Source organism: Panthera onca, chromosome F1, assembly GCF_046562875.1.
Source record: "Panthera onca isolate mPanOnc1 chromosome F1, mPanOnc1 haplotype 2, whole genome shotgun sequence".
Classification (NCBI taxonomy): Eukaryota; Metazoa; Chordata; class Mammalia; order Carnivora; family Felidae; genus Panthera; species Panthera onca.
In genome coordinates this window covers 9,609,213-9,624,719 of record NC_138355.1, presented here as the reverse complement: position 1 = coordinate 9,624,719, position 15,507 = coordinate 9,609,213, and the positions used below count along the sequence as shown (strand labels likewise).

General features: G+C 38.3%; 1 protein-coding gene across 10 annotated transcripts in view; it reads right to left on the bottom strand.

Moving 5' to 3' along the window:
- CEP170 (centrosomal protein 170) overlaps positions 1-15,014 on the bottom strand; it is a 125,744-nt gene extending 110,730 nt beyond the window's left edge. For 5 of the 10 annotated variants that reach the window (XM_081791851.1, XM_081791853.1, XM_081791850.1 and 2 more), the window contains exon 1: positions 14,792-15,014. The gene's annotated coding sequence lies outside the window, so the exon portion shown is untranslated. Of the gene's footprint in view, positions 1-14,380; positions 14,760-14,791 lie in introns of those variants that run through there. The other 5 variants (XM_081791847.1, XM_081791854.1, XM_081791849.1 and 2 more) reach the window with 3 other exon arrangements.
- Positions 15,015-15,507: the final 493 nt, after the last annotated feature.

Here is a 15,507-nt window from a genome sequence, read left to right as displayed (position 1 = left end):
AGTGCTTCAAATTTTACCTTTATCATCTGCCATATACATTAATTTTTTAAAAAAACAAAGCAAATATTGAGACAAGTATTCAGAAAAACTGTAATTTACAACTTTCACCTAAAATTAATTAAAGTGTGAAAATTCTTTTCACAAAGAAAAAAAAGGAAGATGACATTCCAATGTTAATAGTCATATATTCTATATCAGAGTTTATTACATATTTTCAAAAGAAGACTTAGTTTGGATAAAAAAAAAGCTAGTGATTTAATAAGACATTTCTTCATAACAATCATTTTATAAAGTGCTTAAAGAAAATGCTTGAGAAAACAAGCATACATTTCCATAAATTATCTAGGCATTAAAAGTTCTTGCCAAGTTTTCTCTGCCAGTTTATGAAAAATGCAAAGTCTGACTTACTTTCTTTTGCAGAACTGCACAACTTTGCTGTTTTACACCAACAAATCAGTTAAGACCAATTCAGGGGTGGCTGGGTGGCTCAGACAGTTAAGCATCCAACTCTTGATTTCGGCTCAGGTTCTTGAGTTCCAGCCCTGCATCGAGCTCCACACTGTCAGTGCTTGGGATTCTCTCTCTCTCCCTCTCTCTCTGCCCCTCCCCTGCTTGGGCTCTCTCTCAAAATAAACAAATTAAAAAAAAAAAAAGACTCAGATTCAAATATTTACCAGGTACCTTCTTTGTGCCAGTAACCGTGCTAAGAGCTCACACTCTCAGGGTTCATTTAACTCCCAGAACATACGTGTGAAAATCCTTTTTCCCTTCAAGAAAGCTGAAGTTCAAGGACTCACCCAAGGTCACAAATCTAGTAAACAGGAGCCACCTGGATCCAAACCTGGGCTTTCACATACCAAGGTCTGGGCTTTTCCTCACAACCACAGTCTTCTTCATACTGTCCTCTGGTATATCTTACAATGATGCTAGTGATACCAATTCCCACAAACGCAGATTTTGTGTAAGAATTTGAATATGACTGAAAAGAAATACATATTTTATCTGGTAACATATTCTCTGACACTATCTGAGCCACAAACACTGAAGGTTCACGCAAATTAATCTACCTCTTACCCTCCTGCTTGGCCACCAGTAGGCTCCAAGACTGCCTCCCTCAGACATCTGTAGACAAGAATCAAATGTCAGCTGACTCATCTGGAGGAATGATGCAAATTTAGTAAACAGGGTTCAGCATGGATCAGAAACCTAGAATCTGAAAGAATGGTAAACTATCTCCAGGCTCACTGAACAACAATGATCTGAAAATCTTGGTCAGGTCATGCATCACTAGGAGCAGGAAAAGGTGCACAAAGCAGTTTAACAGACTCTACAGGAGGGGGTGACAGTGGGGAGAAGGCAGTATGAACTGAAGGTCTGTAAGATCCTGAAAGCCAAATATTTTTGATTCACCTTTCCTAATTCAACAGTTTCTTAGTTGACACCAATTCCTCTTGTTTCTGCCATCTGTCTGTAATGAATTTCACAATATCACTGCCTAATGTGCCCTTTAAAAATAGTTCCTGCTCATAACTACTACCGTAATTCAACCACAGGGTCAGGACAACACATGAAAACCATAATCAATCTTCAAACTGCAGAATAAAGAATCTTAGAGTGTGTTAAAAGCAAGGGTATTTTCATATATATCATAAATGTGCTTATTTATTGTGTAACAAAATGTTAATAGCTTATATTTTGCAGTATTTCTTTTCACCTTCATGTAAAATTATAATGCTGATAAGTATCTCTAAAACAGTACTATGCAGTAAAATTGTGCTTATGGAAAGGTTTTAGATCTACGCCATCCAATTTTTTAACCACTAGCCACATGGTAACTATTGAGCACTTGAAATATGAACAGCAAATGCATCTGTGAAAACTTATTTACTATTAATTAATTTAAATTAAAAAAAATTTTTTTTTAACGTTTATTTATTTTTGAGACAGAGAGAGACAGAGCATGAACGGGGGAGGGTCAGAGAGAGGGAGACACAGAATCTGAAACAGGCTCCAGGCTCCGAGCTGTCAGCACAGAGCCCGACGCGGGGCTCGAACTCACGGACCGCGAGATCATGACCTGAGCTGAAGTCCAGCCGCTTAACCGACTGAGCCACCCAGGCGCCCCTAATTAATTTAAATTTAAATATTCACATATTGCTAGTGGCTACCCCAGCTTACTCAGCTCTACACAAGGAGGAATCACATGATTATTTACATTAACAGAATAGCTTTAGTTATACCTACAGAATATAAACTCACAGATTAGGCAGACAAAAAATAACCTATGTTGGAAAGAAAAATTCTGATCTGATTACAACAGCATAAGGAGCTTCACATTTTCATTTATGAAGGTATATAGCATTCATGTAAACAAGCCTATCTCTTGGCCAAAACTTTTCAACCATCATTTCAACTGTTACTCTAAGTCTATTCTTTCATATTATAATTAAATAGACTATAAATGCTTAAAGCAATTACGTTATTGTTTACCAGGATATACGCCATTAAGTATGTAATAGTTCGCTGGAAATATTTTGTGGTGTGAATATTTCTGAGAAAGCAATTCTTTTAAGGGAGGGAATCCCCACGCACAGTTAAAGAGTAATGTCCTACTGACATTTATTTCATTTGGAGAAGAGCTGCTCTCCAAGTTTGAGGATAAAAAGCAGCTATAATAGATTAAAAGATATTGGTATTTTTGTTTGTTTTTGAGAGAGAGAACTCACAGAGGGAGGGGGAGGGAAGGGGGAGGGAGAGAGAGAAAGAGAGAGAGAATCCCAAGTAGGCTCCATGCTCAGTGCAGAGACTGACACAAGGTTCAATACCACGACCCTAGGATCATGACCTGAGCTGAAATCAAGAGTCGGACACTCAACAGACTGAGCCACCCAGGTGCCCCAAGATATTGGTATTTTTAAGGACAATGATTCTTAGGAAATAATACTCTGAGTCCAAATGAATATCAGGATACGTGTAAAAAAAAAAAAAAAAAAAAAAAGTTTACCTTGTCTCTCTTCAATCCTACCTTTCTTTCCTCCTCTACTCAGCCTTTTTTCCCCTTTTCTGCATCTCTGTGTGCCACTGAACACCACAGACATCCTTCCAATCCTTTGACTCTCTTTCTGTGACTAAATGGGCCATAAACAAAACACTGAAGAATACTTTGAAATTTTCACATACACCATATTGCTTTAAAGGTTGGGAGTAACCTTAGAAATAAGAGAGTTTAAGTCTTTTATTTTTTACAAATGAACAAATGAGATTATAAGATTAAAGACTTGTTCAATGTCATATAGCTACAATGCCAAAACTAAAATGGGGATCTAACTCCTTGTACAAAGTACTCTTTTATTCACACCATGTTGACAAAGTGTGTATGTGTGTGTGAATTTACCCTAAGATCAGGAAACAACCTCAAAAGTCATCTGTGACAGAAAATAACTAAGCCATCTGGTTTTTCTGGAGCAGATATCTGATGACAGTATTTATTAAATAAAACGATATATATATATATATATATATATATATATATATATATATATATATATATATATATATTAGTGTATAAAACAAACAGGTTTATACAAATGACTGTCTCAAAAGAAAATAATTTGGTTCCTATCTTCCTGTGACCCCCATTTTTTCCCTGCAGTTTTGCAACTTTTAACAGAAAAATGGTTCCCTATAACTGCAATGGAGAATAAAATCATGTCACACTATTAAAAACCAATCTATGGGGTAAATCAGCAAAAGGAAAAATAAACATTAAATTAATTAATGAAAATCCTATTGAGATTTCTATTGTTGATTTAAATTTATTTCTTTAAGTTTATTTATTTATTTTGATGGAGGGAGGGGCAGAGAGAGAGAGAGACACAGAATTCCAAGCAGGCGCCTCGCTGTTCAGGGCAGAGACAGACATGGGGATGGATCTCACAAAGGGTGAGATCTTGACCTGAGCCGAAACCAAGAGTCAAATGCTTAACTGAATGAGCCACCCAAGAGTCCCTTACTTTTTTAGAGGGAGAGAGAATGCACATGAGCAGGGGAGAGGGGCAGAGGGAGAGAGAGAGAGAGATAACCTTAAGCAGGCTCCACACTTAGCTTGGAGCCTGATGAAGGGCTCAATCACATAACCCTGGGATCACAACCTGAGCTGAAACCAGGGTTAGACTCAACAGAGTCACCCAGGTGCCCCTCTAATGTTAAATTTTTTATTTGAACCAGTTTACTGTTTCCATTAGATCTTTGAGAATCTAATAAAAAGGTATGATAATCTTGCATTTCATTGATATATATTAATTTCATATTCATTTCTTAGGGGACTTAGATCAGACATTTTCACGTAATCAAATAAAAATATTTAAAATATAAAAAGAAGTAAATAAATTTTGTTCCTATTAAGTGCCTAGAGACTCTGATTAATAAACATTTTAGTTATTCTTCCCTTCTCTGGACATTAGCCCTTATTCTGTCCTTTTTTTTTTTTTTTTTTTCAATTTTTTTCAATTTACTTTTGACACAGAGAGAGAGACAGAACATGAGCAGGGGAGGGGCAGACAGAGAGGGAGACACAGAATCTGAAGCAGGCTCCCAGGCTCTGAGCTGTCAGCACAGAGCCTGATGTGGGGCTGGAACCCACAGACTGTGAGATCATGACCTAAGTCGAAGTCAGATGCTCAACCAACTGAGCCACCCAGGCTCAGTCCTTATTTCTGACATTGATATATGTTTGATAAAAGTTTACTTTTGCTTCCTCATCTATGCTGGATCAACACAGGTGTAGCCAAATACTTACACATTTTTAAGAAATGATTTTGATCATTATATTTGAATTCTGTCAAATAGTAATCTTACTTAAAAAAAAAATTTTTTTTAATGTTTTTTTATTTGTGAGAGAAAGAGAGACAGAGCACAAGAGGGGGAAGGACAGAGAGAGAGGGAGACACAGAATCCAAAGCAGGCTCCAGGCTCTGAGCTGTCAGCACAGAGCCCAATGTGGGGCTGGAATTCAAAAGCCATGAGATGATGACCTGAACGGAAGTTGGATGCCCAACTGACTGAATTACCCAGGTGCCCCAGTAATCTTACTTTTTAGAGTCATAAGGTATGCGTACATATCAGCGAAAAACTCAAATCAGCGAACCAAAAAGTAATTTTGTAACAGAATTCAGTACCCATATTAGTAAATTCAAATTTCCAAGACCAATGCAACTTTTGGATTTTGAACATGATACCCTTAGACAGCAACTCATTTTGGAAAGTAGGTTTACTACTTTTAAAAATGCTATTTCCTGTTAAGAAAACGTCTAATCCAGCTCTTACAAGCAGAGTTGCTTGTACACACAGCAAAGTTGGAATATAAAATACAAATGCCCACTAGAATCTAAGGATATCTTAGCCTTTCAGAATGCTATGTCCTAAAATTAATGAACTTTTCAAAAAAGGTGTTAATGTATTACTGTATGCTACAAGAGTTTATTCGTTTTAAATGTAAGTTTTTGCATCTGAGAATTTGTTTTTACAAGAGAGTTGTAAAAAATGTGTTTTAAAATGAATTATTAGAAAGCATAAAATTCTGTAGCACCTGGGTGGCTCAGTCGGTTAAGTGTCCAACTCTGGATTTTGGCTCAGGTCATGATCTCACGGTCTGTGAGACTGAGCCCTGTGTCAAGCTCCATGCTGAGCGTGGAGCCTGCTTGAGAATCAATCTCTCTCTCTCTCAAAAATAAATAAAAGAGAAGTGAAATGAGAGAATAGTTTAAAAAGTAATCTCTCAGAACACTATATATATAAAAATCTAAGGAATGTACCCAAAGCTGAAGTGAGCAAAATTCAAAGCCTTATAAGTATTTTCTACTACACTAGAAAAAATAAAAATAAACTCATCCAACAAACTAATAGAGATTAAAGATTTAAAAACTAATGAATTAAAAACACAAAAATAAAAATGATAAATCAGAAGCTCATTCTTTAAAAAGTATTAAAATCCCTAACAGATATTTTTCTTCATTCATCATAAACATTTGGCTTTGTAATAAAAAGATGTAACCACAGGGGCTCCTAGGTAGCTCAGTCAGTTAAGCATCCTACTCTTGATTTTGGCTCAGGTCATGACCTCACAGTTGGGGAGCTCCACGTTTGGCTCTGTGCTGACAGTAAAGGAGCCTGCTTGAGATTCTCTCTCTCTCCCAGTCTCTCCCTGGCTAACACGCATGCACACACACACATTCTCTCTCTCTCTCCCCCAAAACAAATAAATAAACTTAAAAATGCTTAGGTTATGGCAACAGGCATGATTTTTTAAATTTATAAAATAACTACAACTCTGTGTGTCTAAATTTGAAAATCTCAAATAAATAAACTTCTAGGAAAATGAAAATGACATATTGACTAAAATAATAGGTAGGAACTTGAACAGATTTGAAAACACTATCAAAACTAAGATCCCCAAATATACAATGGACTACTACTCAGCCATAAAAAAAGAATGAAATCTTGCCATTTGCAACAATATGCATGGATCTAGATAGAGGGCACAATGCTAAGTGAAATCAGTCAGAGGAAGACAAATACCATAAGATTTCACTCATTTGTGGAATTTAAGCAACAAAACAAGGAAAAAGAGAGACAAATCAAATAGCAGACTCTTAACTACAGAGAACAAACAGGTGGTTGGGGGGGGGGGGGAATGGGTGAAGCAGGTGAAGGGGATTAAGAGTGCACTTAAAAATAAGCATACAAGGACAACAAAGTAAATTCTGTTAAAACCAGTATAGTGTAGACAGAACAGTCTGCTGATAAACAGATATTATAAACCTATGTTATAAAACATGGTAGTAATATAGCAGTGCAGGAATAGGTAGACAGGCAAGAGGAATAAAAGATCCAGAAACAAACCTATGCATACTAAAAGGACATTTCAAATTGTATCAGATAATTAAGAGTTACAGAATAAATGGTACTGGGACAAAAGGTGCGCATGCTCTTGTGTTCTCTCTCCTTCCTCCCTCTCTCTCTCTCTCCCCACCCCCCCCCCACACACACCTAAATACATTTTAGAGAAAATAACACATTTGCACATATTCACATTATAAATTCTGTAAGAATATAGGTATGTATATAATAAAACTGTGTATAATGGTATTACTTCATAAAGGAAAAAGGAAAAGAGAAATACCCAAGTTAAAAATCCTTGTTGGGTAAAAATAACGAATTTAAAAAGGAAAATGACAATCTGGGGAAAATATTTACAATGTATATGACTTATAAAGGAGTTGGTTGTTACAACTATATACAATGATGAACATTACTTCAGAAAAAAAGAATTTAAGTAAATTACAAATTTGGTAACATGGACTCCTATACCACCATGAAAAATTGGTTGGAAAGTTTAATCTCATGATAAAATATCACCAGATTAAACCAGAATCAACAAGAATATGTAACAGTGGCATCAGTGGCTAGTGGGATTACAAGAGAATATTCTTCCTGACATAATGATATTTTCTAAATATCTGCAATAGACAAGGATTAGTTTTTTAATATGAAAAATAAAAGCATGAAAAAACAAGGTGACCTTCAATTTGCAATGCACTGTTTATCCAATGAGAAGTGTTTATTGAATAACCAGAGCAAATAATAATACATAGCGTCCTCGAGATAGATATTTTGAAGTTACAGTCCAATTGCCTTGAAGTCTTTATCGCTTAAGACTATTGCTGAAAGTCCTACAACTGCAATATTCCTTTTTCACCAAAATAAGTATTTTATACTTTATATCAAGTATGCTCATTTTCCCTGTCCACTGTCTCCTCAATTCAGCTTCTAGCTGGCTGCCTCAAAGACCCCTAACAACTTGTACGATTTGAACTTGTACTTTACTCTTCCATGGGAGATGTGACAAACCCTTAGCTGGCAAAACGCCTTCCAGAAAAGAAGCCAGTGAGAAGAGAAAATGTTCCTTGTGGGCCTGGAAACAAGAAAGCTGGCCTGCTTACTTTCATCGACTTCATTCTCATGTAGACACTGTGCCTAGAACTGAAGGATGAGCATAGGACTTGGAGGAAAAGTCATTCTCTCAAAGCCTCTTTCCCACATCATGTCTCTCTCCACTTCTAAGAACATTAAAATAATGTGCAAAACTGCCTAATGGGGATGAAATGAAGAAGTACAAAACTATTCCTACAGTGTCTGATTGAAAAAAATGTTTCTATTCCTCACCCCTAACAAAATATCTCTTCACGTGAAACACCACCAAGTGGTGCCACATTTGGGGCAATGGGAGGAGATTCCTACCTGCAACCATCCCTTTCATTTGCTTTATTTACATCTACCTCATTTGTTTCTCAAAATAAACCTCCGAGGTAGATGGACTACCACTAGTGTTATTTTTACAGAGGAAGAAACCAAACTTCTGAAATTAAGTGACATGTTCAAGATCACACAGGTAGTGACTCTGAATCAATCCTGACTGCAAATTCTTCTCACTGAACAGTGCTGTCTCTCCTGTTCAAACCTCAGTAGCAGCAGCAACCACATCCATCCATCTAAGACACAGCAGGGACCTACTTACACATAAAACTTTGTTCAGGGCTTTAGATTTAGTAGTTTCTGGGGAATAGTTGTGAACATCCCCATCAAAAACTAGTAAGAGTAAGGAGAGGTCTAACAAAATCTTCTCACAGACAGTTTAGAAGGAGTGTTCAGGTGATCAAAGGCAGTATAGAGTGAACATCCCTATCTCTACAAATACTTCTTTTACTTGGCTTCTGGGACAGCACACTCTTATCTCACTGGCAACTTCTTCTCAATCCTTCTGGGGAACTCAGTCTCTCTTGCTAAGCTTTCACTATTGAAGAGTAGCAGGTCTCAATTCTTGGACCTCTTCTCAAACTAAGTGATTGTAAGTGATGTCTTACAATCCTATGGCTTTAAATATAGTCTACTGGTGATGCTTAAGATTTGAATATCTTCAGTCTGAACTTCTCTGAATTCCAGACTCATATACTCCACTGTCTACCTGATAGCTCCACTTGGATGTTTAACAGACATTTTAAACAACATGAAAAAAACTCACAACCTTGCAACTTTCACTATCTCCACCATTATCACTCTAGTCAAAACCATTAACATCTTAGTATGGATTACTCCAAATGTCTCTTAGCTCATCCCCCTGTTCCCATTCTTTTCCCCTCCAGTCTTCTACACAAAACAGTCAGAACCACATTTTAAAAATGTAACACAATTATTTTGTTATTCCCCTGCTCAAAACCCTGCAATGAACTCCCAAAGCACTTGAAATAAATCAAACCATGCAATCTCTATCCAGCCTCATTTCCTCCTATTCTTCCTTCCTCTTGCTCAGTCACCTTCAGCCAGTGGTATCTATATTCACCAAATTCACCCATCCCTGCTGTCTCAGGACCACTGCACAGTCCAACCACACACCTCCATGGCATACTTCCTGACCTAACACAAGTCTCTGCCAAACGTCACCTCCTCAGAGAGCAGTATTCCTTAACCACTCCTAAAACGGGAAGCTCTCAAGGTACAGAATATTGTCTGAAGAGGTTGTCTTTGGTGTAAAAGAGGGGAAGCAGATTAAGAATATACATTATATTTGCTTAAACTGAAAAAGAAATTCACCGGAATTATACACAAGAAATAATAAAAAGTTATCTACTGGATTAAAGTGAGTGGTAACTCAGCAGGCAAGTTGAGGGATATGAGGATTTTTCACATTATTTGTTTTTAGAAGTTTGATTTTTTTTGGAACCATTTGAATGTTCTATTTGAGTGACTACTTAAAAATAAATGAAAAATAGCAGTCCTCCATCACAGTCTATCCCTTTACTCTGAATTTTCTTCATAACACCTATGCTTACTTGACTTGCCATTATACAATTATCTGTATCACCTCACAGACTGTAAGCTTTACCCAGTACTGGAGAATATAATGGTTTTCCCCTTAACTAAAAACAAACAAAAAACCATGCAAATGGCTTTCATTATCTTTGTGTTGTCTCTTTTCTTAAGCATATTTTATTTATGCTACATTTATTCTATTTATAAATCCGCACAGCTTTGTCCTTGGCTATATCCAGTACAAGGCCAGGATGAAGACATAAGAGGGCTGGTATGTTAAATTTATAAATGTCTAAAAGGCAGGAAGGGAAGCTAATCCCTTGGATGACAGAATCATGATTCAATAAGATCTCAACAAGTTTTAACTATGGCTACATTCAAGGAGATGATACTTGAAAGGGTTAAACAGTGCTTCAAAAAATCATCTACAGAATGGGAGAAATCTTAACATAGAAAAGACACTAGCTTATGATGACTGCATCAGTGGTTTCCAAACAGATTTTTCAAAAAACAAAATGAAAAACAATATAAGGTTGCCAACTTTTCATTGTTCATTTAAGAACCAAACCAATACAAAAAACCCAAGGCAAATATTAAAAGAAACTTACTACACATTATCATTTCATAAAGAAAGGTCATTTTAACATTAAAAAAGTAGAAATACAGAATCTCAAATAATCTTTTGAATTGTATAAATGTAACTTGAAAAGCCATATAACATTTCCTTCTCTTTTTTTGCTTAGAAGTAGCAAAGGTTATTAAACAGTTAACACAATTTTAGACTGTAAACACAAGCGTATAGCTTGAATTAAAGAAAGGGATAATTTCACTACACTGTTTTTAGACCATAGCTGGAGAACTAAATATAAAAACAAGATCGGAACAAAAAGAACAGCATCAACAAAACTGAATGTAGTTGACAGAGATGAGAAAGGTAGAGGGAACAGCATCACATGAAGTTGTTAGGGTTGTAGTATTTAACAAGAAAAGAGAAGACCTGGTAGAGAAAAACCTTACTGTGGCCTACACTTAAGACAAAACTACAACCAATGGGGAGAAGTTACACAGGAAAGCAGATACCGGCTCTAATTAAGACCTTCCTATTACTCTTTCCAAAAGCTAAATGAGACATCCTATGCCTCCTTGTTCGTGGAAGTGTTGTTCTTGGAGAAGCTGACTCAATAAAAGTCTCAGAGATATTTGTAGTAGGAGGTACACTGTACCAGATGACTCTAAAGTCTCCTCTAATTCTAAAAATTTGTGAATCAGAAAAGAGTAAATTTTGCTTTTTTAATTTACCAAAAAGAATGAGTGGAAATCTAGGCTTTTGTTAAAAAGACATAGGTTCAGTTATAGGCTCTACCACTTAGTAATGTGTGACACAGAGGCAAAATTATCACTAACTCTGGGTTTCAAATATTCTCAGATTTAAATGTGTAAAATTATACCTTATATACAAGACTCTTGCATTAATTACATACACATACACACACCTGCCGCCTGACAGTTAGTAGGTCTCAATACATGGTAGGTTGTTGTCATTTATTCAACAAATATCATGTCCCAAAGGGTAATGTCTTCTACATTATTTCTTACTGATATACTCAAATAATGACTTATTCTCTGCTATGTTTCATATTCTGTTTCTCAAACCTAAGCAATGCACGCTTGAGATTCTTTCCACTGTCATGTCCTGTACAATCCCTATATGGATTGAAGTAATTTTTGTAAGGTTTTCTTTAGCTTTGCTTTTGTTTGTTTCCTCTCTACCTTTGTTTGACATAAAAGAGGGCTTTATCATTGGTATACATTGACCATATCATTCATTTTAGCCAAAACATTTTTTTACAAAATAGATATACTGTTGCATAATCATTTCAGCTAGACTATATATCTACCTAGTTTAATCAACTCTACTACCAAACAGATGTCTTCTTATTCTTTTGTATTGCCCACAGCGACTAACTCATTGCTGAGCGCTTCCCTCAAGAAATATTTGAGTCAATAAATTAAATCCCACTTCAACAAGGGTAGTTGATTACTAGAAATCTTGGTTATTAACCGAAGTTTATGAAATAAAGATGGTCTGAGGTTTCTCTCCATAAGAAACTCATTATTCTTACTGAAACACATCAACACATGATGTTCTCAATATTACCTACCCACCAAGGATTTTTCAGCTGGCATCTAATTGCTCTTTTGTTATACTTACACTTCCATAATAATTTGTAACTGTACAGATATTTTAGCTGGCAATTTAGTACACTGCTGTCTGTTAAGTATTTATTAGGACACTCCTTGAAACCCCAATGTTCATGATAGAGAACAAAATCATTCATTTGAGAAAATCATTCATTAATTAAAATAGTAAAAATTATTTTACAGGAGAATTTTGTTGAATAAAAAAACATGTTAACAAGGTTAAACATACAGTGCTGAGTACTAGATGAGTGATATCTGATTGCTATCAGATGCAACAATAAAACTAGTTTTTTCTTCAGTGATAAAAGGAAACAGATACTTGAAATAAAGAAAATAGATCACTAAGCATAGGATTTTTAAATACACTTCGATATCTGCATCAATGGGCATAATGTATAATTTTGTAGCATAAATTTCATTATTTTAATGCTAAGATAGAAAACACAGATGGTTATTTATTTCCATACAAAGTAACTGACAACAGCGAAATTTACCAGTAAAATACATTTAAAGTTTGACTTAATACAATTCCCCGTGCTGCATTTAACAATAGATTACTTTTAAGTAAGCTAAAATTTAAAAGGCATATTACTAAATTCTTTTTTAAGTCTGTTGAAATGCAATGTAAAATTTAAAAGTTTATAAAGCAAAAAAGCACTTTGTGTGAAAACCAGCTCAATGAAAACACATAAATTTAATTTTGATTAAAAAGTTCAACAAAGATTTTTTCTCAAAAGGCAAGTTGCAAATAATATAATTCATTAATAGAAGAGAAAAATGAACTTCACAGGTTCTTGTTACCTGGCAATTTTATTTTTAACAGCTTACAGAGTTGATCACGCTATCAACTAATACTGAATGTTAGGAAATGCTATTAAAATATGGTTACTAACAAGTAGTAGGGAAAAGCTTCCAAGAGTTTGTTTTTATGAAAACCCCCTGGTAGGGCATCTTTCCTTACATCATAAGTTAATTTATAAAACTAAAGCTCCACTTCAGCAGAATTACTATTTTTACATCACAAAGAAAAGGACAAGATTAATACAAACTAGGGTATCAATGAACTTGATTGTCAAAGACAACTCAAGGAGCTGTAGAGAAGCTTTCCACAAATTTTCACAGGGTAGGCAGACTAAGGGACAGAACTGAAAGAGCACTCTGCAGGCACAGATCTTGGTTTGGCTCTGCCCTTTCATTAGCAGTTAGGCTCGGACAGACAAATCAGTGAACTTCCCAAGTTTTAGGGTCCTCCTCTGTGTCAAGTGCACTTAGATTGAGTTTTAAAACATCAAAATTCTACCGTATCTACGAAGTTAGGAAGGATGAAAAACAGCCCTGGTTTTAGTTTTTCAAAAATAACGGCAGAAAAATACAAAATTATTTGTCCCTTGCAATGTAGTATTTCCAGAGCTGAATTACTAAATTTCTGAAGCATGTCCAGCTAGGGTTGTATCATTGAAGATTTAGATAGAGTACTCACAATGTAAGACTCTCCTCTCCCATTATTCCTCCACCTGCTCCTCCCCATCCTGCTTCATTCTTTCTTCCCCTGGTTTTAACGCCAGCAAACGGTTGGTTGTAAGCAATGAAAGCTTAAGATCAAATCATTTTAAAAGATGCATTTTCAATCACCTATCATCTGCCTCACTACATTTTTCCCAAACGAGTGAATTTTCATTAAGGGAATAAAAGTATTTATCAACAAAATCAGTAACAGAAAGGTAGGAGGCCTATTTTTTGTCTTGAATGCTCAAAAAACAAAACGGAAAGATGAAGCCTCATGTATTCCCTTAGGAACGTGAATGCGTTACCCACCCATCGAAAAAACAATTCTGCTGGTTCATTTCCCTGCTACACAACAGCCTCGTCGTCAGGCCCTTTCTAAGTCCACTCTTCCTCGCCATCTGGTAATTTTATATTTATCACCTTGGCAATGCTTGGACAGGCACCGTCCCTGTCTTCCAGGGGCTTATATTCTTCAAATAAATAAAACTCTGCTAAACACCATCCCCCCCCCCCCAAAAAAAAAAACCCAGAGTTTTTATAACTTAGGATACAAATCCCACGTCTTCCCGCCCTGTGTTATGCATAAAATGACGGGAAGCATACCCAAACCCCACATTTGAATCTTAGGACAATGAAGCCGACAGGAAGCCACTCTCTCCTCCCCCGGGTTTACTACAGAGCCAGAGCCAGCGCGGGTGCAGTCGCCTGGCAGGGTGCGTGACTCCACGTCTTCCACGCCCTCCAGCCGCGTCCGGAGGGCTCCTCGCCTGACCTCCCCCAAACCGCCCCACATCGCCAGACCAACCTCACAGAAAAGGCCGGCACTGTTAGCTGCTCGGATCGGGGCGGGGGGGGAAAATCCCTGCCCCGGCGGCAGCACAGCCATTCCCTCCGATGCTCCGCCCGCACCCCTAGCAAACTGCTACGACGCAGGGGGGAGGGCTGCACAAAGCCGAGAGAGGGCTGAAAACGATTCAAGACGTCCTCGGGAAGAGGCGGCGGCCGCGGGCCCGGAGGGACGGCGGGTGGGGCTGGGGGCAGGGTGGGGGAGGGGAGGGGAAGGAGGGGGTGGCGGCGCCGTGCGGAGCCGCAGGGAAGCAACCCCGGCCGCCGCGGGCCGCGCCCCGAGCCCCCGCTGCAAACCCCGGAGGATGTGGGGAAGCGGCGGCGGCGGCAACGGCAGCGACTCAGCCGAGCCGCTGAGCGCATCACTTACCCCTCACCGCTGAGAGAGGGACCGGACGGGGGAGGCGGGGCGCGTCGCGTCCCGTGAGTCTCTCGCACGCCGTCCTCCCCCCACCCCGTCGTCGTCGTCGCCGCTGTCGTCGTCGTCGCTGCCGCTGCGGTCGAGTTCCCGGCCCTGAGCTCCGCTGGGCAATAACGTTATTCCACACACGCCCCACACATAGCGGTAACGGCAGAGAGCGGCCGCCCAGTGCGCAGGCGCCTGGGGAAAGGGCGAGGAGCCCGGCCCTATCCCCTCCTCCGGCCGTCCCAACGATCTCTTACTGCGCAGGCGCCAAACGCAGACAATGAAAAGGGGCTGTGTGGAGGGTCTCACCCAAAGGCTTCTCCAGCTGCCTACTGCGCAGGCGTGCTCCAAAAAACCAGCTTGAACAATGAAGAGGACCCTGGTGTAAGGCCGGGACCGCAACTAAAAAGGACTACAGTTCCCAGAGGGCAGTGCGCCAACTCCAAGTGGAGGTCGGGTTGCGGGGCATGCTAGGAATTGTAGTGTCAGCCGCTTTCACAATCTAGGCTGTTTCGAAGATATAAAGCTTCTTTTTCTTGAGAATGTATTTGGCCATTTTGGCAGATGTCGCGGCTGAAGGGTGTAGAACTTGTTATTTGTGTCCTTGAGAAATTTCAAGGACCAACTGCAAGCCAGCAAATTTAGAAGAGTCAAGACCTTCAGTGAGCTCTTTCTGTCGA